This window comes from Populus nigra, chromosome 1, assembly GCF_951802175.1.
Source record: "Populus nigra chromosome 1, ddPopNigr1.1, whole genome shotgun sequence".
In the NCBI taxonomy this organism is placed as follows: Eukaryota; Viridiplantae; Streptophyta; class Magnoliopsida; order Malpighiales; family Salicaceae; genus Populus; species Populus nigra.
Genome location: NC_084852.1, coordinates 8,729,681 through 8,735,011, shown reverse-complemented (window position 1 = coordinate 8,735,011; position 5,331 = coordinate 8,729,681).

Here is a 5,331-nt window from a genome sequence, read left to right as displayed (position 1 = left end):
TCTTAACCTAAAAGTTTAAGTTTTCAAATAAAATCTCAATAATATTTTTATATTATTATTTAATACATTACTTTAAATGAAAACTCTTTAAACTTAAAACTTGTACATACTCATATTATTTTGTGTTTAATTTTTATCAATAAAATAAAAATATTAAGATTCGAACTCGTAACATATTGGTCAATAAATCTCTAATACTATGTTAAAAAACTATCTCAACAATTTTTTCTGGTGAAACCCAATAATAGTTTTATAGTAATTGAATTGATTTGTTAAACAAACCTGTATTATTGTTCGAAGATGATGCAGGGGATAACAAAATCAATAAATTTGTGCAATTAACGTTTCTATGTCAACGACCTTGAATTTCTCAAGCACACAATCATGGATGCCCCCCCCCCCCCCTTCTTCTTTGAATTTCATCAATCACTTCAAAAAAAAAAAAAAGAATGTGCAAGTTAGGTTAAGTACGATCGAGTTTCTTGAAAATATGTCTTGACAAAAGGAGCTAGCAGGAACACTTGGAAGATGGAATTTTCAGGGCCCGAGTTTCTCTGTTCTATGGATGCAAGAGCATTCTGGATCAGACAACTTTCATGCTATCTTCTCTTATGTCCCATTTTCTAAGAATACGAGAGATGAAGAAATTTGAGTTTATTACTGAATATGAGATAAGATATTAATAGGTTGACAATCTTAACTATCCCGCATGTAGTCTAGTAATAAGAATTTAAAATTAAAAAATTATTTTTCTTGTGATCTCAGATTTAAATTTTGTGGTTGCTAATATAATGGTTAATAAAAACTTATATAATAGTTAATTTCTTATCACAAAGTCTGACGACTTTTTTCATTTTAAACAATTACTGTTTCGAATTATAAATGTTAATAAGTATTGTAGAAAGAAGCTATATGAAGCATGAACGATTTAATATTAATTTGTTAAATTAAAACAACAAAAACACCAAATTTCCAATACTGATCTACACAGCCGGAAGGAATGTGAGGAATAAATTAACAACGAAAACGTTCAACTAGACGTTGATTATTTGTCTCGTACACACCGAAAGAAGTGTAGATGTCAGCCGTGACCTGTGCCAAATTCATACAGCAGCTTGCATTCTAGCAATAATTGGAATAATCTACTGGGTGAAGACTGAAACTCCTATGGAACGAGTGATTTATTAATTGAAAGCATTACCAACCTCCTATTTATGATTATAAATCTCCATGGCATGCCTTTGAAGAGTACTGACACTATTACAAGATGCTCGTCACGTAATTGGAAGCGTTGTCTCATTTGTTTTCTTTTAGTGCTACCCGTGATAGCGATTATCTAGCTACGTAATCCGTGTTTTGTGTGTATTAAATATTATCTGAATATATATATATATATTATCAAATAAACTAAGAGTTACGTGAGTTAATAAATAAAAAACTTTATTTGTTTTTAATTGTATTCTTTAAAGTTATATTTTTATAATAACTATGTCAAATCCAAGATGTTTGGGTCTAGCAGCTATGCCAGACCAACATATCTTGGGTCGGGCATGCCAGCAACGGACGATATGTCACTTGTTTTGTCTAGATTTCAGCCGCTATGGTGGCCAGAAAATTAAGGCCTATGCTCTTTTGACCTAAAAATCTCTTTTGCAACCTGTTTTTGACTCAAAACACCTTAAAAATCATGACAAACTCATTCATAACCTCAAAAACCCCAAAAAACCACTCCAAAAAACCGAACTCAACTCGAAATTAAAATTCAACTCGAGTTCAAATATGTTTTTTCATGAACTTTTAAGGTACAAAAACATTTAATATGAACTCCCCGTATCAAATGGAACAATTTGACACAAAAACCCCACATTTGAATAGCCTAAATCGGTGTTAATGACAAGTTTCTCTTTCTATCGCTAGAATTCCGCAACGCCGCTCTCTTTTTTCTTTCAACCAAGGACTAAAAAATAACAAAAATAAATTTTTGTACCAAAATAGAATTGGAACAATTTCGAGGAACCATAATTGTATAATTTGAGTGATTGTTTATGTTGAAGGATCAAAGTGAATGTTTTTTAAATTTATGGTACATCACCTATGTTTGCCGTGTTTTTCAATCTCATCTTTTCATAAGAATTTAAAATCAGTTACTTTTTAAATAAGACTTGATCACCCAAAAATTAAATTTGAGGATCAAACTAAAAAAAATAAATTTTTGCACAATAACAAATATACAGTGAAAATCACACGTGTTTTAGAATATAAGTAAACGGATGTGTCATAAAAATTTTGTTGATGTAAATAAAGAATTGTATTATTATTATTATTACTATTATAATAATCTATATTTTATTTTTTTCTCAGTTAAACAACTAGGCATGTCATTGTTGTTGTATATCATTAGAAGCGCTTCCTCACCCTTTGTCTCTTGGTGTGGTTAATGGGCAGTCTCTTGTCGATGATTGTTAGGAGGACAAAAAAATCCTATTTATGTAAATAAAGTTATTTATTTATTTATTTATTTAACAGATCTTAAAAGCGTTCGTCGATATTTGTCTGAGAATAAGCTTATCTGATATCATACTTAAAATCCAAAACGTTACCAATATAAATACTTGGCAGTTAAACGAAATTAACTAAAAATATATATGGTCAAATCCTTCTTGTATGGAAATTTATTTATATGCAAGGAAAATTAGTTTTTATTCAAGAGTTTCTAGAAAAAATTGAAAAAACCAATTAAGAAATATTCTTATAATTAAGGTAATTAATATTGTAGATTTTCAAATTAAAAATCTTCAACACATTTTCGTGTGTTTAACATTAAAATTATTCCATTGATATAATTTATAGTTTCAATTATATCAACTAATTAATAATGGTACATTCATCTCTTGAAAGAAAAATTCAAAAACGACACCAAGGAATTAATTTTATGCCTTACGTTCGAACCTCTTAATTCCATAAGTAATTGAAAAGGAAAAAAGAATAATAAAAAAATGAAATCCCTTTATTCTGATTTAATATGTAATCATTATTTTAACAATAAAAAGAACATATAAAGCAAAAAAAAACATGGGGTGCATTATTTATTGAAAATAATAATGTGGGTTAATTTCAATTTACCCCAAGGTTTGGGGCTTGATTCGGTTTCTTTCATTAGGTTCCAATTTTATTAATGGTTCTTTTGAAATTTTAATCATGAATCAATTAACAATTTTTTTCTCAATTCCTAAATTTTTAAAATTTGATAAAATATTAGAAACTTGTTAAAATAATTTAATATGATCAAGTCTTTTACTTTCAATTAAAAGACCCAAATGATGCCATATATATTATTTATATTTAGAAATATAAAAACAAAATTTTTTTTTTAAGAAATATTTGTACTGAAACTAGAAAAATCGAAAAAACCAGAAAAAAAACCGAACCGATATCCAAATGATAATACTTAAACTGAAAAACTAAAAAAATCAGAAAAAATAACCGAAAAAACTGAACCGTGAAAAAAAACCGATTAAAATTTTGAAAAAATCGACCGGTTCGGTTTTATAAGCCGGAAACCAAAAAAATCAAACCAAACCGAACCGAAACCAAAAAAACTGGAAAAAACCCGAGCCAAACCGGTTTGAACCAGTTTTTGTCCTAAAAAACCGACCCGAGCCGAATCAAAACTGGTTGGTTTGAACCGGTTTTGTTTTTTTTTAAATTTGGTTTAGTTACTTTTTTTTATATATAAAAACCAAACCGAACTGAAAATGATCATTTCTACTGTCGAGCTTGTTAAATCATGAACTATTTTAGAAATTAAATCATTATTTATAAAGAAAACTAGACTATTATTTTTTATTAAAAATATCGCATTTTGAAAGATTGATTTTATCACATTGAATTTACAAGTACACATATTATCTAAAAATAAATAAAAAGAGAGCTCATTGAAAGAAGAAAAATAAAAACGAAATATAATGAGAGAGTTAACAAAAGTATGTATTTATATAAGTAATTAACTAGTATGAGTTTACTTGTTTTTTCTTCCAAAATATAGTACAAGTGTGAATTAGCTTATAATGCATATTTTGATTTTATAATCATTTAGTTGATGAATCAAGCATTAATTGCATCATGTCTTTAGCGTTAGCGTTAGCGTCAAATGATTTTTATCAAATATGTTATTAATTTGTTAGTCTTTACACCATTGCGTGGATTTAAAGTTAATTTTAACAAGTTATGAACACATTTTCTAGTATCATATAACTTTTTATTTGGAGAGTGTAAACATAATGGTTGTGATTAATAAAATGAATTGGAAAATATAAAAACCCATCAAATAAAGGTCTTTAATTATGATTAACACTACAACATTTAATAATTTTATTGACGGATATTATTTGTCGGTGTAAAATTATCATTCTATCGATAACAATGTTTCTTGTTAAATCACCGATAAAATACGTTTGTCGGAATAACGTTTGTTGGTATCATTGAGATATATATAGAAGCGCGTACACACAAATAATTTATTTTAGTATCTTTTCATTTTAAATATTTTTATTTTATTTATTTTTGAGATTAATTATACTCGTTAAGTACATATGATTTTTTTTTCTTATAAGTGAACATTGTAAATTCAATTATATATCCAAAATTTGAGATGAAAAAAATCCAAAAATAAATTAAAATAATCTTTAAAGTATTATGAAATCATATAAACAACTCAAAATATCAATTAATATAAAAAAAACCTCAAAAAATTAGAAAAAAATAAGAGAATTAGTTAAAAACTAAATAAAAAATAAAAATGTAAGAAAAAAGGTTAAGCGCTGTTAGACCTAATGTCTAGCCAATAAAAAAAAAGTCTAGGCACGCCAAATTATATTTTTTCTAAGGCATTGTTTGCTTTATTATTTTTAACGAATGATACTATGTCATTTATTTTTGCATTTTCAGTCAACTCTAGTGATCAAAACAAGTTGATTGAATAACCAAGGTTCAAGTATTGACACCCCAAAACTTTAATTTTTTTTTAATTTTGTTTTTGCTCAAGAACATCTAGAAAATACCACAAAAACTTTAATAAATACATTTTGAAGCCTATAACATCCTCTAATAAGTTTAAACATTAAAAAATAAATAAAAACAAATTAACGAGTCTTAATCTATTTTTTCAGCATGTTTAAAAAAAGAAACCATCTCCGTTGAATTCTTGATAAAAGAGGAATTTTCAAGAGATATTATTTTTATTAGTTATTATTATTTCATGTTTATTTTAGATAAATATTTTACTTTAAAGTGTTCTAATGTTTTCTATTTAGTTTAGAATATCAAATACCA